Source organism: Trachypithecus francoisi, unplaced genomic scaffold, assembly GCF_009764315.1.
Source record: "Trachypithecus francoisi isolate TF-2019V2 unplaced genomic scaffold, Tfra_2.0 Lachesis_group1, whole genome shotgun sequence".
NCBI classification, from domain to species: domain Eukaryota; kingdom Metazoa; phylum Chordata; class Mammalia; order Primates; family Cercopithecidae; genus Trachypithecus; species Trachypithecus francoisi.
Window position 1 is genome coordinate 93,843,970 of NW_022681454.1, and position 25,316 is coordinate 93,869,285.

General features: G+C 36.0%; 1 protein-coding gene across 2 annotated transcripts in view; it reads left to right on the forward strand.

The window, feature by feature from the left end:
* Positions 1-25,316, forward strand: part of BMPR1B (bone morphogenetic protein receptor type 1B) — a 292,740-nt gene that overhangs the window by 191,452 nt on the left and 75,972 nt on the right. Inside the window, exon 4 of one of the 2 annotated variants that reach the window (XM_033214855.1) lies at positions 20,187-20,250. The exons of the other annotated variant lie outside the window; for it this stretch is intronic. The gene's annotated coding sequence lies outside the window, so the exon portion shown is untranslated. The remainder of the gene's footprint in view (positions 1-20,186; positions 20,251-25,316) is intronic. 2 annotated transcript variants of the gene reach the window in all.

Here is a 25,316-nt window from a genome sequence, read left to right on the forward strand (position 1 = left end):
TTAGACCAACACAGCTGTTAAATGCATAAATGTGGTTATGTGTTTAAAATGTTTTCTACTACAGCTATTATGTGGCATTTCTTAATCTCAGGCTATTAATTGGCAGTAACTGCAAGTTGTGGTGAGCATCACAGATGTAAGAAATTTGATCTCTGGTAATTTACCTGGGAAGAAAATGACTAAACTATAGTTTTCAACTTAAGTTCTACTCATTAAATTGGATAATACATTCACATAATTGCCGAGGACAGACTGAAATTATTTGGTTTCACCTTTTTTTATAAGTTATTTTCAAAATGCTGGCAACCGTATGCAAGTCTTATATGTGTATAAATATCTGTACATATATAATTCAAACCTGTAAATTACAAATATATGAAGGCTTTTGAAAAAACATTGAAACATCAAAATAACTCAAATTAGTTTCTTTTTCCTCTGTAAGCCAATTGAATCTGAAATAACATTGTATAAATATTTTATTGATTTAGAACATTGTACAAATATTTCATTGATTTAGAATTGCCAGGAATAAATCTATGAATTCTTCCCCCAACTTTTCAAATGCATATCTGTTTTTAGAATTCCTATAGGCGTTTGAACAAATCCTCAAATAAGATAAAATATTGACAACTAATTATAGAACAATTATCTTAATCAGCTAAATTTTCAGTTAAGCTTTCTTATTGCTGCATTTCAGGTCCAGATGGACTCCTTTGGTCTTGATTATTATACTTGTTATCTGTAACATAGAGACTTTGTCTATCTTAATATATATTTGTTGGTTTGGGAATGTGAATAGTAAAATACATAAGGATGATCTTGTGACTTTGAACTCAGAAACACCTTATTCTTACTCTAGACCTCTCCATGTTTCTTTTAACTGGGAACATATCTTTCTGGATTAACTGATGACTCTGCTTGATACTCTCTCTATTACATTCTTTTGATGTTTAGTTAACTATATAAAATCATAGTATTGATATTTTGGTTATAAAGAACAGAATCTTAAGTAGAGAAAGAAGTTTAATGGAGACATAAAGAAAAACTAAAGGAAACACAGGCCTCCTGGGACCCAGAAGACCAGGAGGACCTGAGAGTCTCCTTGTCTATGTCTGTCTCTCTCTAAGGGCCTTGTGCACATTCCACTCTCGCTGTGTGTGTCTGCTCCCTTCTTTTCTTTTTGTTTAAAATTATTTAATGGACGCTCCTTGCATTTAGGATAAAATCCAGATCTTTCTATATCCTGCAAGGTCTGGTATCAGCTGGCTCCTGACTCATCTTGCAGCTCATCTCACTACTTACTGAGCATCAGCCATATAGGCCTTTTACTGAAAACAATCAAAACAAAACAAAACAAAAATGATCCAACCTTTTTCTCACTCAGGTACTTCACATATGCTGCTTTCCCAGTCTGGAAAGTTCTTTGCCTTTTTACTCTGTTTATCCGTGCATTTGCATAAGTGCCATTTAGTTAAGTTTTCCTTAATAGTCTAAATTAAATGAAACCCCCTTGATATAATTCCTCATTGTGTTTTATTTTTCCTTTGTGGTACATATCATAATTTATCATTATACGTGTGTCACTCTCCTACTGGAAGCTAAGCTTCTCAGAAGAACAGACTCTGTCCATTTTATTTATTGCTGTGTCTTGAGTGCATAGCACAGGCTTGGCCTATAGAGGAATCTATGTTCCTGGATATACTTAGAGTTTCTTGCTTGACTCAAAGTGGTGGCTGCAGTCCCTAATGTTCCAAGACCTTTTGCTTAGCTCTACAGAGTTAACTGATAGATGTTTCACTTTATTTATTTATTATTATTATTATGTTGAGATGGAGTCTCACTCTGTCACCAGGCTGGAGTGCAGTGGCGTGATCTCAGCTCACTGCAACCTCCACTTCCCTAGTGCAAGTGATTCTCCTGCCTCAGCCTCCCAAGTAGCTGGGACTATAGGCGTGCACCACCATGCCCAGCTAGTTTTTTTGTGTTTTTAGTAGAGACGGGGTTTCACCATTTTTGCCAGGATGGTCTCAATCTCTTGACCTTGTGATCAACCCACCTAGGCCTCCCAAAGTGCTGCACTTTTCTTTTTAATTTCTTTGGAGGGAGAATTTGATTGACTACGGACCCTGAGAATAATCAAAGGTAACCCACTAGCCATGTTAAAAGTTTTTGATTGCCAGTGTAATCTAAACCTTCTTCTAGAAAAACTGCACGTGTCACAGTGCCTTTTATTGTCTAGTTTTTCTAGAAGAGGGTTTGGATTATGTTGACAGTCAAAAACCTTTAACATGGCTACTGTTGTCAGTATGATATAGCAATATAAATACTTCCAGGACTCTTTTGTTTGCAGTGAATTGATATTGGCTAGCAAGTGAGTTATTTATCAACTAAAGGTCTTGAAAATTATTTTTAAAAACACTTTAATATTTCTCACTTGAACTTCAGAATTCAGCAAATGTTATGACTGAAAATAATGATAATGTATTTCTGTAGGTCCTACAGAATTATCTTGAGAGTAAATGAAGGCATATCTGACTATCTTTTACTCTGTAAAAAAAGATGCTTTAGAAATTCGGAATGTCAACGTGGTGGCAGAAATAATGTATGAAACAAGTAGTGTGGTGACTTGACAGCCTTTAGTTCTAGGACATTGTTATATATAGGTTTCACTCCTTTATTGAAGTGGTAGTTGCAAACTATATGTCTCACAAAGGACATCTCATAAATTTTGCATTTATGATTTCTGAACAGGACATGAGTTTGAGGCTAGTGTTATACGTCGTTCATCAATCAGATTCTGGGAACTTAATGTCTGAAACTATGTTTCTGATTTCTTCTGGAATCCAGAGGAAAATTAATGTACATTTGAAATTCACTTTTGAAAAACCTCATGAGTACCTGGTGAAAACTGTCCTTGGTTCATAGTTTTTTACTGCCACACAGTATTCGGTGTTGTATAATGTCCCCATAGTCATATTGGTGTCTTCACAATTTTAATGGGAGTTTTACATATAAGGAAATGGTGACTTACACTACTTAAAAAAATCGATTGTGGTACTTCCGTGATGTAGAAACTACATTGATGAAGTATCAGCCAGGTGTGAGTCAATTAATATAACCGGGCATCTTACAATTTTTTCTGGTCATTTCTGTTTACCTTCAATACAAGGCCAAGGCGAATAGCACAGAGCTTCAGAAAATCCAAGCCAAGATTTGTTTTGGGAACTCCACATGAAATTATCTTTCTGTTATTACATTTATAGAAATATTCATTATCTAAGTCTTTGCTAAAGTGTTTACCTTTATGTTCTCTCTAAAAGAAAATTAAGTTTTTTCAAATCTGAAAAAACTCAAATCAGTATTTCAAATCACCATTTTTTTCAAATCTGAAAAAATTAATAAAAACTTGTTGCTTGCAATTGTGTATAATTTTAATGATTATGCACTTTTTTATGGGGCTGAATCTCAACTGAATATTTGTCTTGGTTAGAGCTGAGATGCTCAAATATGTGTTGTTTTCAAATTGCATTGTAAAACAAGTCTTTTTATGTTCCTACTTTATAAAAAAGCTTAATGTTGTAAGAATAACATGCTGTATTTATCCATGAAATAATGGCTGATTTGAGTGAGGAAATGCGCACCAGCTCACTGGGGGAATAGTTGAGTGGCTTTTCTGAGTTTTAACTTAGCCTCTGAATTCAGCTGAAGTTACTGAGAACTGTGCAGTGACCCGGAAAACAACAACAACAATCACAAAAGAGTTCCATTATGACACGCTAACAGAAGAAGGGCAGATGCCACTTAAGTTGCCTTTTTACTTCACACACTTTCTTAGACACATTATACATATCCACACATGTATGTTTCATATATATATAATATGTTTTCATAAGATTATTACAGTTTATTGAAATCAGACAGTATCACTAAATATTTCCTGCTTAATTTCCTATGCCCTGAGTGAAAACATGTTCAAACTGGGGGAAGAGTTTGAAGGAGAAAGAGCCTTGTGCTAAATCATGTGATTTTATAGGCCCATGACATTCTTTCAATGGGGGAATTTCTGGGGATCATTTTTGGGCTGATTTTATGCATATATACCAAACGCTTTATTCATAACATAAGCATATTAGTAGCTATTGTGAATATTATTAATCTACTCTACTTAACATATGGTTAAAAAAACATAATTTTCCGTCTTCTTTTGTTAAATAGACTTAATGACAAACATCTTGCAAATTAGATTTTCATATATTTCATCTCTTTCTTATGCTCAATTTAATCTATCAAAGCCACACATTGTAGAAGACATCTGGTATTGAGCTTAAGCAGCTGGGTTTCATTTGTAAGGGTTTTGAGCAAATTTCGGTGCTTGCCAACAATAATATAACAGTTGGCCAATGTGTTTTCCTTGTGGCAGATTTGTGCAGTGTGGCAAAATAGACCTGAGTTCAGGATCAGGTGCTTTTCTGCCTCTTTTTGGCCTGTCTGGTGGGACTTGAGGTTTTATGCAGATGTTCAGTGAGCACTGGCTGAGCGCTTGCTGCAATGGCCATTGAGTAGGAATCATCTGGTGAGCCGTGTTTGACCAGCACCCCTCAATTTCAGAAACACGGAGTCTGCAGTTTTCCCAGCATGGTTCTATGTATTTCCTGTATCAGAATCACTCCAGGTCGTTTTAAACATACAGGTCCCAATACCCCATTTCAAAACCACTAAACCAAATATTTGGGAGTTGAGCTGAGAAGGCTTGAATTTAATAAGCTATCCCAAGAGAGTTTGTACACCTTGGATTCAAGATAATAAAGTTTAGTTTATTCTTTCCCTACAGATAGAACCTCTAACCCCACTTTCAGAACAAGAGAAGAAACTATGTGTATTTAAAAGGAATTTTCAGACTTGGTTTCAAAAGTGACTTACCCATATACCCAGTTTAGACTTTTTATGAAATATTTTACCAGCATGATGTGGTGCTTGATAAAACAGTTGTCCTAGCACTACACAAATATTGTCCCCAATGATGAAGAAGGGATAAGGAATCTTAATTTACTATGAACAATCCAAGTAGGAGCTGAAAGATTTCTGAAAGAGTGAAATGAAATAGGAATCCCGAATTTCCCATCTCTTCCTCAGATACACTTAACTAAGTGATTTCTGTCTCCAAATAGTCATGAGATACCTGTGAAGATCCTGGAAATCTGTTCAGAGTTTGGCTCTGTGATTGCTCCCTCAGAAAGCACTGTGTTGCAATTTGCATGCTCCTGAGCTCTCTGCTCATCCCCGATTACATTAAACAGGTTATTCCTAATGGAAAGAGTTATGTCTTTGTGGCTATCTAGGCAGTTTTGGGGACTGTTCTGAAAAGAAACTAAGTCATAACTCTTTCCTGCTTCTGCTGGAAAAGATCTATGCCAGAATTCTTACTACCTTAGTTTAATATTATTTTGTGGATTCTGAGTCCAGAATTGAGTTTTCCAGATAAACACTTCTGAGTTCCCGGGCAATATGGAAACATACCCAGGGAATGACTGTGTGGTTGATGTGAGGTTTGCCTCTTTGGAAGTAAATAGATAGCGACTGATTGTTGTTAAAATGTCATTAACTGGAAATGTACTTTTTACCCCATCTTGCTTTGAAAATTAGCACTCAAGATAGCTATTTCAGAGAGCTCCTGTGTTCCCTCAGGAACTTTGGACTTGATTTAGAATACACACACACACACACACACACAGACACACACACACCCCCCTTCATTTAATATACATAGGCAATACCCCAGAATATATAAAATTAAAAGAGGGTAAGAAAAGAGGCATTCCAAATGTTGGGGATTGTCCTGTTCCATAACCCATGTCATGCATGGGCTACATCTGCGGCTTTTTTAAGTTTCTGGAGGAAGCTCAGCAATGCAGCTGTCTCTAATGTACTGTGAACCTTGAAAAGGAATTTCCTTTCAAGTAAGAACGGAAGTAGTTTGTGTGTGGGATGATGGAGCCGAAGATTTCCTTTAACAGAAAATAAAGTGCTGTTATGTAAATAAACATCTATATAACCTAAAACAAAAAGGCACCTACATTTGATAAAAAGACCTAGTTAATTTTTATTATCTACTTTTGTTTTCTCATTTTTGAAAGTGAGGAAAATGAAGCAGAAAGTTGCTAGGTGAATTGTTTAAAGTCTCACTATTAGTACTAGAGTCCCAGGACAAAACTTGAGATCCTAGAGTTTTTAGTTCTAGTTATTTAGATATTACTTTAGATTTGGCCTTAGGATTGCTGTTTAGGCTGTATGTTTAGAAAGCCAAAACAAGGTATTTGCCATATGATGTGTTTGGATCTGTGTCCCTCCCAAATCTCATGATGAATTGTAATTCCCAATGTTGGGGGAGGGAACTGGTGAGAGGTGATTGGATCATGGAGGTGGTTTTCCCCCTTGCTGTTCTTGTGACAGTGAGTGAGTTCTCCTGAGATCTGATGGTTTAAAAGTGGGTGGCGCTTCCGCATTTACTCACTGTCTCTCCTGCCATCATGTGAAGATGGGCTTGCTTCCCCTTTGCCCTTCCACCATAATTGTAAATTTCCTGAGGCCTCACCAGCCATGCCTCCTGTGTATAGCCTGTGGAACTGAGAGTCAATTCAACCTCTTTTCTTCATAAATCACGCAGTCTCAGGTAGTTTTTTTTATAGCAGTGTAAGAATAGACTAATACACTACAGGAGCATTTTATTTAAGAAACAGGTTACAAAACATACGCTATCATCACCACCACCTCCAAGAATAAATGTCAGTGTATGAAAAAAGCTCAGAGCTGATAACTTCTGCTTTGATTTTCCTATTTATTTTAATATATGCATTCTAATATTCTAATATATTATAGGTTGCAAAAAGTACTCTATATTCAACCACCATTTAGACTTTCATAATTTAGTGATTCTAGGAATGCAGCTTATGCATAGTTTGTTCTGACCTAAAATACCTCAGTATCTGAGGTGAGAAGGGGACAAAGTAGATGAACACATTTGAGGTCTAGGACAAAAAATTTGCACCCCAGATTGAAGAATGGAGCATCTTTTTTTCCTCTTCCTAAAATGTTAATCTAAAGCGATTACATGAAAAATATCGTTAACTAGCTGTGACTGCAGATAAGAAATGTGATCTGCAGCTGTACACCTTGGAAATGAGTGTGAACATCTCTACAGATTTATTTCTTAATGCTAAAATTGCATGGTTAATGTTCCTTTCCATTGTAGGATATTGCTTGTACTTGGATCCTCTAAATTTACATATTTGATTTTATGGCTTTGGGCAATTGCTATAGAATGTTTTAGAACAATCAGTGAACCTTCTTTAGCAGGCAAAATTGTTGTAGTATTTATCCTGAGTTTTCAAACTCTCCATTAATTATTTCTTCAGTAACTGTAAATACCAACTTTGGCTTTGCAAGCCGAATGAGAATGCTTCGTTTCCTTTTGTGGCTTTGTTTTGCTTCTTATATTTGCTACTTAAGGGCCTTTAAAAATCTGCTAAAGATGTCATATTATCTATTGACATTTTATGAGATACTCTGGCAAAATTACTCCCCCAAGAAGTTCTAGAATGGTTTACTTTTTAGTCTGGATTGTTTTTATTATTTCTGTGCTTTTAATGAATCACCTTATTATCTTCAAAATAATAAAAAGGATCTAGGAGTAAGAAAGAAAGTGGCATTCTTATAGTTACAATAGCTATTAATAAACTAATAGACAATAACTAACATATTCCACTTGTGATTTTACCATTTAGAAATCCAAGCATACAAATATCAACATTCATTTTAGGTTTTAATATGTGCATGTTTCCATTTATAGATGTTAAACACAGAGCAAGTTAAGGATAGTTGCTCTTTCAAATATAAAAATACTTATGGTTTTACAGTTGTTTTAGCTATAGTGATTAAAATAATATGATTATAGCCTAGCGTAGATCATAGGTGCAGGAGCTTTTATTATTCCATTTGTATAAATGTGGAAACAGTTCAGAGAAGATATATAACTTGCTCAAGGTCACAGAGTTAATACATGGTACATTTTAGATAGAAATCAACACTCTGGCTGTTGTATACTTTCTTCTAGCAGCTATGCCAGATAACATTTCTTAGAGGAGAATGTTTATGTGACTTGATATTCAAAAAGATGCAAAGCCACAAAACACAAAACATTTTAGAATTTGTTAATAGTAAAATCAGTAGTAGTAAATAAAACAAACTACAGACAAGCAAAAGGACACCCCATACTCTAGAAAAACAAGTTGTATGACATGTAACTGGAAAGTTTCTATTACTAATTGCATATAAAAAATCTTCAAGAAGGAGAAAAATGAAAATAATAAAAGTGGCAGAAGATATGAACAGGGCATTCACAGAGGAGTAATATGGAAATATAGGAAAAGAAGCTAAATAAATAGAGAATTGCAAGTTAAAATAATACGACATATCACATTATAGTCAGCAGATTGGCAAAATAATTAGCAGTTTAGATTACCAAGTTTGGCAAGGATGTGGAGAAACTAACCTCTGTTAGTTGGAGTATAATAGTTCAACCATTTTTAAGTGATATATCATTTATAGGTATAGATAAATAATTTTATGGAAATATTCATTAGATTAAGAAATAGTGTCATAGACATGACAGCAAAAGCAATAATAGAAAAAATAATGAAAGTCTTTATCAATTAAACAAAATTACATGCTTTAGAACAGGGGTTCCCAACCCATGGGCCGGAGACTGGGAGTGGTCCCTGACCTGTTGGGAACTGGCCACACAGCAGGAAGTGAGCAATTGGCAAGTGAGCATTATCACCTGAGCTGTGCCTCCTGTCAGGTCAGTGAGAACATTAGATTCTCATACGAGAGCAAACGCTATTGTGAACTGTGCATGCAAGGGTTCATGCACAATTGCAGGCTCCTTATGAGAATCTAATGCCTGATGATCTGAGGTGGAACAGCTTCATCCTGAAACCATCCCCCACCACCCCTCCCACCCCGCCCACCCCTGTGCATAAAAAATTGTCTTCCACAAAACTGGTCTTTGATGCCACAAAGGTTGGGGACTGCTGCTTTAGAGCACATCACCAAGAAAGTGAGAAGACAGTCCACATAACGGTAGAATATATTTGCAAATCATGTATCTTATAATACACATGAATCTAGCCTATGTAAAGAACCATTACAAATTAATAATAAAAAAAAACCTAGTTTGAAAATGGACAAGGATCTAAACAGACATTTCTCCAAAGAATATATACAAGTGTTTGACAATCAAATGAAAAAATGCTCAGCATCCTGTTATCAGAGAAATTCCATCAAAAACACATGTGAAATACTTCACATGTACTAGGATGCCTGTAATAAAAGATGATAACAAATGATCCTAAAGATGTGGAGAAATTGAAACCCTCATCTGTGGCTCCTGGGAATATAAAATGGTACAACCACTTTGGCAGACAGTCTGGCAGTTTCTCAAAGTGTTAATCATGTAGTTGTCATATGATCCAGCTTTGACTCCTAGATATATGCCAAAGAGAGATGAGAAAATGTGTCCACAAAAAACTTGCACCCAGATGTTCATAGCAGTGTTATAGATAATATAAATGTTAAATATATTAATAACACAAACTGTTGTATATCTATGTAATAGAATGTTATTTGGCAATAAAAAGAATGACGTACTGATACATGCTACAACATGGATAAATCTTGAAAGCGATGCTAAGTGAAAGAAACCAGATACAAAGACCATAGATTGTATTTTCTATTTACATGAAAATTCCAGAGAGGCTTGGGGGCATAGGGAGTGACTGCCTGTATATGGTTTTGGTTTTGAGGGGGTTGAAGATGTTCTAAAATTATGTCATTTGATGGTTGCATAACTCTTTGCCTATATTAAAAAGCAATGATTTGTATATCTTAAATGAGTGAATTTTATAGTATGTTAATTATATCCCAATAAAGCTGTAAAAATATTCATAGGAGTGATAATCAAATTTAGGATAGTGCAGAATAAGGGAGGTGAAGGAACTGGTACTCACTTGACTTCATTCTCTAATATTTTATTCCTTAGAAGTAAAATATCTGTTAAGATTTTATAAAATTGAGTTGTAAGAATCTTGTATTCTCTTATCCATTTTTTAATATATTTGTAGCATTTTATATAACAGAAGAGACAGCCAGAAATGAAATTAAATACATTATCCCTCCTCTCTTTCAGCTTGAAACATGAATTTTTTCCTAATAATTGAAGACAATTCAAGAAAATATCCTCTACAACAAAATACGCAACTAGGGCTCCTGCATTGAACATTGTTTGCTTTCTTCTATATCAATTATAATAATATTTTATCTTTAAAATCAGAATTTTACTGAAACAGTTTTCTTGGTCATTTCATTATTTAATTTATGAGAAAAAGTATATGTGATTTAGAGTTGTCATGAGTCCTGATTCAAATCAGATGACTTTTCTTTTGCTAAAAACAGCAGAGTAGCCCACCTGCAATCCTGCTTGCTTCAGGGGAAATGATACCTTCTTGGGACAGCTGCTGTTCATACTTCTCACTCTAGCCTTGTGAGTAGCTGTTAATTTGCCTATGAACCTTTATCATGGACTCCCTCCTCACAGAATAGAAGATTCTCTTGGCAGACAAAGTGCAGGCCCTAGGCCAGAAAGCCTCATTCCTGAATCAGAGGTGTCTATTACTTTTCTACTTGTTAATATAACAGAAATGCCTTTCCTGTCATAGGGGAGAGTGGTTGGGAAATTGTCTGTGCTGACAAGCCCTTCTCAGATAGGAGAAGCTCATAGACATAACATAAGCATATTTTCCTAGAATATTGTTTCGTGCTTTTCCCACTCAGGGCCATGGCCATTACTAGGGAGGGAAAGTGACCTCAGGACCTTGAGGTTTGTTTGTTGTGGTATTAATAACGTATGGTGGCAAGGATGAATGTAGTTATACTAGCATTCAAATACAGTTGGAAATGCAGTTATTCTGTAGCATACAGGTTAGGTAAAGTTTCTTCTATTTCTAGAGCTTATAAACATAGGAGCGATTGGAATAGTTTAAGCAAAATCAAAGTGAGAAAATATGCAGTGCCAGAAGCTTGTGTGAGGGAGTGGAAATTTTTGTACAGAAGCCAGATTTTGACTAGATAATACTTTTCAAATTGTGGTCCCTGCAGCAGCATTACATGGGGACCTGATGTAAAAACAAGTTATTGGGTCTTAACTAAAATCCACTGAATCAAAAACCTTAGAGGGTTTTTGAGCCCAGAGATCCGTGTTTTAACAAGCCCCCCAGTGATTTTGTTATGCGCTAAACTTTGAGAACCACTGGACTAAATTATGTTGGTTTTTCAATGGCAGCTAAATAACAGGCATTGGAAATGCGTGGAAGTGCATTTGTGAGCACAGTTTTGAAACGATTAAAGCATTTTATTTAGGTAATAGAGTCTTCTGTCTTATTTTTCTAGTAAATGAATTTTAGTTTAGAGAAATATAAACATGCTACAGTATCTAGCAATCTGATTTAATCCATACATCTCTGAAGGATGTATTGGTTTCTCATTTCTTTTAATTAAATGAAAGAGTTGTTGAATGATTTAATAGAACCTTGGAAGTTTCAAACTCAAGTGATTTTTATTTGCTATAAATTATAGATGCTTTCTTTGTATGCCCTTATATTCCCTAAACTTGCACCTTTTTACAGATTTAATAGGACCTAGATCTACTCTTAAGTCCTAAAGGTATTATCCAAATAATTTAGAAAATTGCTAAGGGCCTTCCCCAGGTCACTTTACTGTGTAATTTTTCCCAAGTATGTTTTGCATTTTAAATGTTTTCATTTTTCCTCTTAATCTTGTTATATATCAGTAACACATGATGTGTTGGCATCTTCTGGAATAACACATTTGTTCCAAGTGAAAAGGACTAGGTTCAGAAAACCTAGTCGGCCAAGAAGTTTACCCGACAGAAACCTATGTTGAATCTAAAATTAGTGCGCTCACATTTTCCATCAAAATGAAAATGGAATGAAGCCAAGAAAGCACTATGAGAAGAAGTTTGTTGGTCTCTGCCCTGCATGAACAGCATTAACAAAATATGTCATTTAGTCTTGTAGATAATAGACGTATTGAAAACAATATTTTACCTGTAAGTCTGAGATGAGACATAAACTCTGATTATGTTACTCCTCCCCTTAAGAGTAATTTTATTATATCTTTAAAATAAGCATATAATGACTTGAAGAAACCATTTTTTCCTTTGGTTTATCAAACCTTTATTAAATGCTTAGTGTCTTCCAACGGTGTGAAATGCCCTGTGGATTTAAGGAAAATATTCCCAGATGGAGGTTGCCCGAGCAAACAAATACAAAGAATATTTGGGAACAGATAGGTGTGCATCTGGCTTAAAGGGAGGTCTCAATCAAGTTGAGAACTAAAGGATGATAAGGCATGGCACTGCTGGAGAACATGGCACTGCCAGAGAACTGCACAGGGTTTAGTGTAACTGCAGAGTTAGAGGTGAGGGGTAGTGAGCAGCTAAGTTGAGATTTTAAACAGGGGAATGATGATGACGGTTTGTGTGGACACAGGCTAGGAACCACATATGTTTTCTTGTGGGTGTGTAGATCCATGGCTGGCTCTTGAGAAGAAAAGTAACATAATTGTATTTCCCACCCATTTTCTCTATCAGTTAATGGCAGTTCCATCCTTATAGTTAATTAAGCCAAAACCCTTGGAATTATCCTTAGCTTTTCCTTGTCTCTCACATAATACACATGGCCCATTGGAAAATTAGTACTGTCTGCGTTGGGCACCTGCATGCACCACTTCCAAATCCTCTTTGGTCTACCTGTGACTGCTGTCAGGGCTGCAGCCACCAGTTCCATGAAGACATTGCCGAGCTATGTGAAGGTGGAACTGAACACTGTCTCATCTCCTGGCCTCCTGTCATGGACCATCTTTGATGTAGCATATGGGATGCTGGGAGGAGCCATTCTATACTCACGTATAACCTGCAATGAGGGCCAGATAATGGCCCATGAAAGCAGACCTTACCAGTGGGTGGTAGGGGCTGAGAGGTAATACTTCTCCGTTGACTCCATGAGTTGGCTATACTTGGACTTGTTTCCTTTAGTGAGGTTGAACTAGATAACTTATCCTTGAATTGCCATTGTTTTCTTTGTTACTTCACAACCCCAGTCACAAACTTAAGCTTCCTGGGATGTCATTCCCAAATAAACTCACTCTATGCAAGCAGTTGACTTAGGCTTTACTTTCCTGGGGAATCAAAATTATGAAGTACCTTCAAAATACAGTAAGTCCTCATTTAATGTTGTTGATAGGCTTTTGGAAACTGGCACTTTAAGCAAAATGACATATAATGAAACCAATTTTTTTCATCGATGTTATAATGGAGATATATTGTCTCATGTCACTACAGTGAAGGTATTTTGAAGCTTAGGTTTTTACCAATGGGAAATGACATTATTTTGCTGAAGGAAATGACATTATTTGAGGACTTGCTACACATTGTTTTGCTTAAAGTTGCAGTTTCTAAGAACCTATCAACACCGTTAAGTGAGGACTTACTATATATCTTGAATCTGACCACTTTTCATCGCCTCCACCACTGCCACCCATGTCCAAACCACAGTCAGTGTTTGCTGTCATTATGACAACAATCTCCTGACTGGCTCTCTGCTTTGGTTTTTGCTCCCTACAGTCTATTCTTAGCATAGCAATCAGAGTAGAAGTTTTCAAAAAGGCCCGTGAGGATCTGTTCCCCATTTCGTGTCTGACCTCACCACGTACTACTGTTACTCTTGCTGGAAAAACTGGCACCTGTTACTCTTCAAGAATGCCAGGTGCACTTCTCCTTCAAGGCTCTTGCTTGATACTCCTTCTGTCTAGAACACATTTCCCCCTTTCTTCACAGCTCACTCTCTTCATCCTTCCCTTCTCAAAACTGACTTTTAGCCATCCTCTTTAAAATCATGACCACTCCCAATACATCTGCCCTGTTTCCTACTTAATTTCTCTCCAAAGTGCTTAGTATAATTTAGATATCATCATGTTGTTTTATTTACTGTTTCTTTTTCTCTTGAAATTTCATGCCCTCTGTGAGGGCTTGAAATTGTGTCCGTTTCTTTCTACTGCTATGTCCTTGGGCCTGGAACAGAGCCTGGTACCTGGAAGGTGCTCATTTAGTCATTGTTAAGTAGATGAATGAACGGATGTTTTAGAAACTGTAATTTTGGCCAGGTGCGGTGGCTCATGCTTGTAATCCCAACACTTGGGGAGGCCGAGGTGGGCGGATCACCTGAGGTCAGGAGTTTGTGACCAGCCTGACCAACATGGAGAAACCCCGTCTCTACTAAAAATACAGAATTAGCCGGATGTGGTAGCACATGCCTATAATCCTAGCTACATGGGAGGCTGAGGCAGGAGAATTGCTTGAACCTGGGAAGCGGAGGTTGCCCTGAGCCAAGATCGCGCCGTTGCACTCCAGCCTGGGCAACAAGAGAGAAACTGCGAAACTCTGTCACACACACACACACACACGCACAAAAAAAAAAAAAAAAAAAAAATGTAATCTTAGTTGTGCTATAAAGAAGGCTAAAGGAAGGTAGGGATAGAGAGTAGAAATTAGGCTGTGCTGTCAACCAGGTAAGAAATGATGAGGACCTCCTTTTGGCATCTTTTTAACAGCATCAGTGGTGAGAGGAGGAAGGATGACAGAAAAATATAGAAGATTAAAATGATTGAGATGTTGATGGATTAGGTATAGTGAATATGAGTGCAGAAAATATAAGAAGACTCAGGTTTTTCACTTTGGCAGCCAGATGGATGGCGGTGATGTTCATCAGAGAGCATGCTGAAGGAAGAGCAGATTTCAGAAAGAAAGGGTTAGGATGGAAAGGCTTCATGAAAAAGAAGAGTAACTTCAGAGTTTGTTGAGTTTGACATATAAACAAGACTTCTTAGTGTCACTTAGATGCCTGGTAGTCAGTTAAGTGTGTTGGCCTAGGGCTCAGGAAAGGATATTGTAGGGTAAACTAGTGCCTAATGAGGAAGTTTTGCCTTGAGTTAGGCTAGTGGCCTTACAAAAAAACAAACAAGGAAAACCCACATGTAACTCACTGTGTTCCTGCAGGAGCATAGAAGTTCTTAATCATTGCCACTATTTCTTTTCTAGATTATTTAAAAAATAGAAAAAGAAAATCTTAAGAAATAAAAAAATATGTTGGTATATTTTGAAAGAAAGATAAAAGCATTTCTCTTAAGACAAAATGCCTGAGTATCTCTAGAGTACAAGGAATTTACCTTTAGTTTGTCCTGGCTAGCATCAAACTCTTTATTTTGCTTTCATAGCCATTTCCTTTTATTGAAAACATGTTGAAGTACTTCTTCTTTTTCCTTTAGTCACCAGAAATGAGTATGTTCTATACTAAAACACTCAGAATCCATATAATGAAACATGTCTAAATGTTTCAAGTAAGATTTTTGGTATGTATGTATCTGTTTCATAATATAAAAATTTTAATTGTTGTAATTTTCACAAACACATTTTTCGTGTATTTTGAAGCTTTGGTTTTTGCCAGTAGCTTTCGTACCTCTGGTAATTTTATTACCTTATTTAATAGAGGAGAGTCAAGCCTCTTGAGCTGGTCTTCAACTTAGAAATTTATTAAACAATTTGATTTCTCAAGGGGGCAATACTGTTGGAAAAGATTATTATATACAAATTTCTGGGCCAATAGAGGATAGAGATGAGAAATATGCTGCCCGAGGAAATTTATAGAAACTAAACTAAAATAAAAATCACTCTTTCTGATCTGTAATCATCTCTTAGTTGGTGAATATACCTTAGCTGTGGATGAAATCTTTGACTTATTTGAATTGAATCCTTGCTGTTTAATCTCATACTGATACTTTCCACTACACTAGGAAGATGTTAATGGTTTACCAGTCTGAGCTCACATTGGATACTCAGTGGGTCACAGAGTTATGAAGGGCTATGTTGCCAAAATTGCAATCAATAAAGCATAGATTATGAATATATATGTCTATTTGTGTGTGTGTGTGTGTGTGTGTGTGTGTATATATATGAACTCTATATTGCTGACAATGAAATTACAGTTCTAGCTTTCTGGAATTGAAGAAATCATGAAAACCATAATTCAAGGGCCTGAGATAGTTCAGATTTAGTTAAATAACCATTTGTATTTGTTTTTTAAAATGCCTGGTTATTTAGTGACACTTTGTTAACTGTTAGTTGGGGTTCTCCAGAGAAACAGAGCCAATAAGGTGATAAAGCGTGTGTGTGTGTGTGTGTAAAGAGATTTATTATAAGGAATTGGCTCACATGATTCTGGAGGTTAACAAGTCCCAAGATCTGCACTTGGCAAGCTCGGTACCCAGGAAATTGGATGGCATGGTTTGAGGCAGAAGGCCAGCGAAGTCAAGACTTAGGCAGAGGGGAGGTTTCAGTTCAAGTGCAAAGAAAGGAAAAAAGAACGTGTCCTAGTTTGAAGGCAGTCAGGTAGGACTCTCTTACTTTGAGAAAGGGTCAGCCTTTTTGTTCAATTCAGGCTTTCAACTAACTGATTGGATGAGGCCCACCCACAGTAGGGAGAGCAATCTGCTTTACCCAGTCTATAGATTTCAATGTTAATCTCATCCAAAGACACCCTCACTTACATAAACACTCAGAATAATGTTTGAGCAAATACGTGGGCACCTTATGTCCCAGTCAAGTTGATGCACATAATTAACCATCACAATAACCAATTTTAAATTCATTCACATTTATTCAGTCAGGAAGCATCTTAGGCTTAGCTCTATGCAAGAAGGTCAGACATTTTGGTTATTCTAATGAAGTAGAAGACACGTGTCAGGTAACACTTAATAGAAACCAGAATAAAGTTTAATAAAATGAGGAAAACTACAAGTCTTAAGTAGTTGTATTCTTCACTATGGTATTTTTAATGTATATTGAAACTAACTATATGGGATTAAAATTCAGTTTCTTACTCTGAACTTTAAATTATTAAACAGCCATTAAGGAAACTATATACTTGTGTTTTAGTTTTATCCTTTTTACATTTTGTTTAGATCACCATACGTGTTCATTTGGAAGGTGGTAGAATAATAATAAAGTAATAAATACAGTGAAGAAGCAAAACAAATCATTAATCTTTTGTAATTAAAAATTTTTAAAAATTAAAATGATTTAAGTATTCTGAATTTGGTTCATATTGGAAATTACAGAAGTAGGAGTCTATTAAAGAAGCATACACATTTTCTTGAGTTAATATTCATCTTCTGTTTTCTTCAAACTTGACCAATATGATATATCTCTTGCTTTTGGTTACATGATAGTGACAAGGAAGCTACTTCACAGTTGAGAGTCTTTTATGAAGGTATCTTTCTGAAAACCTATTTGTTTATGTTTCTTGGCTAGGGAAACAAAAGTTCTAAGAGATAAGGGAGAAAATCATTGCTACAAATAGCAAACATAGTTTTCCCTCTTTTACAGATTTCTTTTTCAGCAGTGAATTAGAAGTGGTGGGCTTCGGAGAGATTTGTTCTTAGTAAGTTAATATTTGACTTGCCAAGCCATTTGGGAACACAGAATTGCCGTGATATCTTCTGGGCATCTCCCTGGTTTTGGCAACAAGGAAATATTCAAGGCTGTGACTTCATGAAGAGAAGTTTATCTGTGTGATATTATCCTGACTGCTATGTAGGATTGATGTAAAATGCAACATTTTGGTGAATATTTTCTTTGAAGACACAAATTCAGTGTGAAAACCCTTTTTTATGAAAAAGGTTTATGGCACTTTCATAGTAGCAGAGCTTGTCTTGTTGATTTAGATCAAAATCATTTCCTCCCAACATCATAACCATTTTACTGTTCAGTGGTGCAGAAGGCATTATAAAGAGTTAGTGAATTATTTTGGATCCTTCAGAATTAGATGAGGGACTGAAAAGAAGAAAATATCACCAACAGAGATGATACTCTGGATAACTTCTTATTAAGGAAAAAAAAATATTTCCATACTGAGAATTTAAGTGTTCTAATGATTTGAGCCTTTCAATAAACGTCTAATACAAAACCAGACGTTTACAGTTCCACTTAGTCTTTCTTCATGCCTTCTCCACTTTGAAGTCTTACTGTTTTCTCTCTCAGCTTTTAGGAATGGGAAACAGGACTTCTCTTAATGTCTAATGAATATTTATGAAGTCCTTTGACAATTAAGGGCTCATTAAAATTCACTTTAAAAGAAAGATAAAAACACTTTTAAGACCAAAGCACAGAAACTCACATCTTTCTTTCCTCGTTGTGAATTGTCAAGAGAAACACTCTACAAATGAATTAAGTGTCTCCTAAAAGTGATTCTAGGTAGAAGTTTGAATAATATAGATATATTTTATTATTATATGATGACTTTAATTTTGTATTGACTTTTGGCTTGGTGTTTTTTTTTTTTCTGAAGATACTTGGAAATCCTGTTTTCATATGGCATATCATAATGCTTAGATAAGGCTTTGGAGTCACTTTTTGTATTTAAATCTCAATTTTAGCTCTTTCTTAGCTCTGCGACTTTGAGCAAGTTCTTAGTACCTCAGTTTCTGTATTGCAATATGGAAAAGATAATACTACACATTCCACAAGCTCATTGGAACAAGCAACTGAAAAATACTTAGAATAGTGCCTGGAACGCTGGTTTTCTCTGCCTTGAGAAATCTTTCCTTTCAGTTCACACGCTTTGGCCCTGCTAGAGCCACTTGGAAAGGCCTTTGTTTTCTCCTTACTCAGGGTGGAGGGGTGCACAGGAATAGTTAATGAAGCCTCACTCTTGATGGGTAGCATTGTAGTTTTCTTCATTTTCATTTTTTATCATTGTCTTTTCTCTGAAGACCCCAAGGCCCTATCCTACCACTTCCAGCTACCTTGGACTGCAGCTGTTCTCCTGGTTCTAGTATTATGCAAATAATATAAGGATGCCTAAATGTATATATTCAGTCACTTTCAAAAGCACCTTCTTTTATGAATGAAAAATTACTAAAGTAAACAAAGTACTTTGAAGCCAGAGTAGTTATGCTGTTTTTGCTGCTACTCTAGGTAAATCACTGTTATTTAATAATGGAAATTTAAAAAATCCTGGACCTGAGTTTGGTAATGGAAGTTAAGAAATACCTGGACCTGAAATCAGATAGAAAAGGTAGAAGAGTTACACGCCTGTGCATGATTATTTTAAATGTGAAATAGAGGTATGTTTTGGGATGAGCAAAGAAGTAAAGCATCCATCTGCATATTTCTTTTTTCATGAGGCTTAACATTTGCAGAAGTAGGCACTGACCTGGAAACCAAAAATTTGTAGTCTTGTTGGTAAATGTATTCCTCTAAAGAACATCCCACTTATTCTTAAGTCATTTACCATCCTACTTTACACACTGTAGGTCATAAGATTAAATGTGTCTTTCTAAAGTGCTGATAGCTATTATTTAACTCTAACCTTATCTTTAAGACAAGCCTCATAAATTTAATAATAATTAGGCATAGTTTCCACTGGAAGTTTTACTGTTTTCACCATCTGTTCTTCTCAGAGTCTGTATAGAAGGTATTGGATCTGTTTCACAGTAACTTAGTAAACATTCACTTCTAATAATTATTTTCTACTGGAAAGTGATTGCTCTACTTAAGATTTTTAGGCATTTAATAGTGAATCTGTCGTTAGTCTGTTTTTTAGATGCATGATAGCAGTACTTTATTTTTACATGTTGTATGTAGATGATATATTAATAGTATTAGTAGTATGATACTAATGAAAGATAAGAATATAATCCTGTGTCGTTTAATAGCCATTGTGTACTTGAGTGTTTATAGCCAGTTTTGATTGTTGTTTAACTTGCCTTTATAATTCTTACCCATATAGTCCTCAGTTTGGAGTAGAAAGACTTTATAGAACACAGTCAATTATTTCCATACTTCCAAGTAGGCACTCAGATACAGTGGTACTATTTGGCCTACTTTTTGGTTTATATTACTGTAAGGCTTCTGTCTCTCAGCTCAGTAGCTCCATAGCTTTCTTTGCCTTCCATCCAGCCACTCTCACAAGCCTGATGTCCATTCTTTCTTTTTCTAGTTGGACTGAAGGATCAGACTTGTTAATTTGTCTAGTGCAAAGAGAGGAAGAAGAGAAGACCCAGGTACTGAACTATGAATATCCTGTAACTATAAAACAAGGCATATTTTTTGTGTAAATAGTAAAATGCACAGAAGGCATTTCAAAAATAGTTTCTAAATTGTATGCAGAAATGGAAGTGTTCAGTTAATAGGCTTATCTCTTCCCAAGAGTCCTAGCTTGACTTACAACCCTCATTTCACTGTTTATATAGTAAAATTTTAGGATGAACTGGTGCTTTGATTGGAGGGACGAGCTTAATTTGTGCTCTGCAGAAATCCATTCCAACTTTATTAGTGGTATACTTGAGATTAGTCTTACGCTATAGTTAGCTTGTCTTTTTTAGTTCATTATAATAACGTATATATTTGCTAATGTAAAACTACTATGAAAAGTTATAATCTAGTCTTTTAAAATATTTTATACTTAAAAATTTAAATGTCTTCAAAAATTTGCAAGACTAAAAATCAGAGTTGGATGCATATGTGAGCCAGTTAGCATCAAACAATGAAGTTCTTTGAAGATTGTAGCTAATAGTAGTATACAAATTGCTCACACTTATATGAGGCAAACTGTTCTAGGTACTAAAAACATTTTACATATATAAGTATTATTATCATCTTCATTTTACAGATAAGGAAATGAAAGTTCATGGAGGTTAAGTAAATTGTCTGAGGTCACACAGCTAATTATCCAAGTAATCAGTGAGGTGACTCATGTAAATAAATTATGCTACTTGCAATAAGAGGGAGATAGTTGGTAGGCCACAACATGTGTATGCAGCTAAGGTAGAGTAAAATATATAACACAGTAAAGTTCTGTGGAAACATCAAAAAAGAAACACAATCAGAATTATAAGCAAAAACATGGGAATACAAAAACCATGGTACATCTAATTAGAATAAGGTATGCATAGGGAGCAGAATATGGTAGAAGATGAAACTGGAACGAAAGGTTGAATCAGTTCATGAAGAACATTGAATGCCTTCCTAAGAAACTTAGAACTGTTAGAGATTTTTATTTGCTTTACTTTATTCGCTTTACAAGCATATGCACATGTGTTGTTATCTTTAGAAGGCAGCAGTGCAAACACTAGATGAAAGAACTGGGAAGGAGATGAGAGTATTACAGTAACATTGGTTAGTGACAGGTATAACAGCAGGAGAAAGGAAGGACTCCAGCCAATAGCTTGTGTTTTGTGGTAAGGAAACGCAGAAGACATAGGAAAATCTATCCTTCCTACTGGGAAAAAGAGAAATCAAATGTACATACGCCTGCTGATGGTGATGTAGTATTATTACTATTATGGAGTGATTTGGTAAAGCAGTAATGTGGAGTAGTGAGCATCTTAGCTCCACCTTAAGACCATACAGGCCTCAGTCATTTAGACAAATGGGAATACTTGTGTCTATTTTGCCAGGCTCCGTTAAGAGTTATGTGAAAACACATGAAAGCTGTTAGAACAGTTTTCACCTGATGTAGGCGCTCAGTAGTTTTCCTTCTTTCATTGATGGATTATTTCAGGAATCGTTATTTACTTGCTTGAGGCATACCAAGCACAAAGCACACAAGCACTTTGCTAATGGTTTGTTGACAAGCCACTTTCTACATAGAATTTTTAGATTGTATTCATAAATTTTAAAGTGAATGTGATGTTTCCTATATATTATCTTCCTATTAAAAGATGGTAAATTAGAATTTAGTAAAGTTTTGTAACTGGCTTTACATGATTATTATGGAAGAGCTGAGGTAAATGATTAAATGTATGCCAGTTTTAAAACCTAGTTAACACTCTGTGAAAACATTATAGAATGTATGTGTGTCTGAATCTGTTTAACATACACATATATATTCATGTGAGTATCTTGCAAAATACAAGATGTAATGCAAATATAAAATGGTGTTTAAATTATAGCTAATATCATCTAGCTTTGGGAATAGCTTATAAAGTGAATTGAATATGGCACACACAGCATACCATTTTAAGATACATCTATGTAGTGCTTGGAAACCAGGCTGATATCATGCACTAAGCAGCTGTAAATATGAGTCAGTAACATGGGTATGCTTCACGTAGTACGTACTGTTCTCCAGTTTGGTTCTTTATGCAGTGACAGAGATACGTATCAGTATCAGCAGGAACCATGACTGTGGAATTTCCACATTATTGTGTTCTACGTAGTGAAATGATGCAACAAAGTAGAAAGTGACTTCAATTAGCTAAAATTTTAAAATATGAATTAGTACCAGTAGGTATTATTACCAGTGATAAATACTTGGAGGTCATCTATCACACTCTAGGAAGTAGTCTTGTGTGTGCATATTTTTAACTGGTATATATTTTTAAATTGGTTCTAAATTCTGGTGGTGGCTTTATCTATATGCAGTTGCAGTGAAACCTACATTCTTTTTATTGACCAGTTTTAAGTCATGGATTTCTGATAAATGAATAGAACTAGCATTTATTGGTCATTTACTATATCTCAGGCACTGGGCTCTGTACTAAGTGCTTTATATCATACTTCATTTAATTTCAACAACAGCCATGTGAGAAGTAAACATTATTACCCCTGTTTACAAGATGAAGAAGTTGAAGTCTAGGGAAACTAATGAATTTGCTCAAAGCCATACAGCGAATTAGTCTAGCCCATGCACTTTCTTCTGTAAGGTAGTGTCAAGGTTACATTGGTACTAGATACTGTGTTCAGAACCTTCTCATACCCATGTTCCCCTGTTTCACTCCTTATTTATCTAAAACATAATTTAAATGAAATGGCTCTGTCAAAACCTGTATTTCTTTCTTTTTTTCCTTACTATTTTTTTTTTTTTGAGACGGAGTCTCGCTCTGCCGCCCAGGCTGGAGTTCAGTGGCCGGATCTCAGCTCACTGCAAGCTCCGCCTCCTGGGTTCACGCCATTCTCCTGCCTCAGCCTCCTGAGTAGCTGGGACTATAGGCGCCCGCCACCGCGCCCGGCTAATTTTTTGTATTTTTAGTAGAGACGGGGTTTCACTGTGGTCTCGATCTCCTGACCTTGTGATCCGCCCGCCTCGGCCTCCCAAAGTGCTGGGATTACAGGCGTGAGCCACCGCGCCCGGCCTCCTTACTATTTTTGAGACAGAGTCTTGCTCTGTTACCCAGGCTGGAGTGCAGTGGCGCAATCACAGCTCACTGCAGCCTCAACCTCCTGGGCTCCAGCGATCTTCCCATTTTAGCCTCCAGGGTAGCTGGGACCACAGGCGCACACCACCACACCTGGCTAATTTTTGTACTTTTTTGTAGAGACAGGGATTCACCATGTTGCCCAGGCTAGTCTAGAGCCCCTGAACTCAAGTAATCTATCTGCCTTGGCCTCCCAAAGTGCTGGGATTACAGGCCTGAGCCACTGTGCCCAACCAAATTTTTGAAGACATTTAAATTTTAAGTATAAAATATTTTTAAAGACTGTATTTCTTGGGTTTGAAAATTGTATGTCAGAAGGAAGGGGAAATGTAAGAAAAACCCAGCTGCATTTTCCCCTTTCATTTTCAATTTCAGAAAGCAGAAATTTTACCAAATGACAATCACAATAGAAAATACACACAACTGAGATAGGACAGAATCATAAATGTATAAGAGGTAATGGTGTTTGTTCCTTTTGTCTTATTAGATGATCCATGAGGCCTTCACAATAGGGAAGTTGTTCTACATACCTCAAGAAAACTTTATCATGTGCCTGGCAGGTGCCTGACATGATTCTAGATGCTGAGGACATAGTAGTTAGCCAAAGGGATATAACTCTTGCTGTCATGCTGTTTATATTCTAATTTGGATATTCTAAATATTTCATGTAGAATGTGAAATAATACCATATTTAAGATAGCACATAAGAAAGATACTTTGAGAACTTCTGTAATAATTTCAGGTAGGAAAAGAAGGTCTCCTTAGTGTATCTCATCTTTCAGACCTTTATATGTAATAACATGATTTTTCCTAATTTAGAATTAACAATTTTCTTCAGCAGGTAAGAAAAACTGACTGTGTTTGGAAATCAAGACCTAAGTTCAAATCAAGACATAAACAAACATAAAGTTAGGGAAAAGTTTGTCTCTCTATATATATTATCAGTTCTTCAGTGTTCAGGTGTGAAATGAAAAAAAAAAATGCAGAAGAAACAAAATTCTGCCTGTGATATCCTATAACCCAAAACAGGCAAAAATAGGCAAATCAAGGCAACCCAAATAGGCAAACAAAAAGCAAAAATCAACGAAGACTGATTTGTTCCACATTTGAGAAACTTTTTCTTTTTTAAATTACTTTTCTGAGAATGTGAACTTTCTGTATATGCTTATTTACTCCCATATTAATGATTCATTTCTTCTTTTCCCAATACTTCATAACTGGCTGAATCTAAGAGGTGCTAGGTTAAAAAATTAAGACTCAGGAACTTAATTGTGGCACTTACAAATAAAAACATTTAAAGTACAAATGAAAAGCTCTGTTTAGATCTCAAGAGTTTCAGAAATTACATGTTTTCTTAATTCTTTTATTTTTAAAACAAATCATCTCTTATACTCACTCTGTTCTTTTCCATCACGGTAAAAATGCCTTAGCTTATCTTAAAATATTTTATGTATGTGTGTATGATAAAGTCTTGCTCTGTCACTCAGGATGGAGTGCAGTAGTATGATCTCGGCTCACTGCAACCTCCACTTCCTGGGTTCAAGCGATTCACCTCCCTCAGCCTCCTGAGTAGCTGGGATTACAGGTGCCCACAACCACACCCGGCTAATTTTTGTATTCTTAGAAGAGATGGGATTTCATCGTGTTGGCCAGGCTGGACTCAAACTCCTGACGTCAAGTGATCCACCAATCTTGGCCTCCTAAAGTGCTGGGATTACAGGCATGAGCCACCACACCTGGCCTAAAATACTTATAAATTTTCTCTCTAATGCTAATGACTGGTGATTGGTCATCTGTTGTGTCAGTTTTCAAAGTATGATTTGCCAACATAGTAATATTAACGTGTTTTATTAACATTTGCACGGATAATAGGTAATAATGGATAGAACCTTAGCACAAATCGAAGCAGGAACCAAACTATACTTGTATTC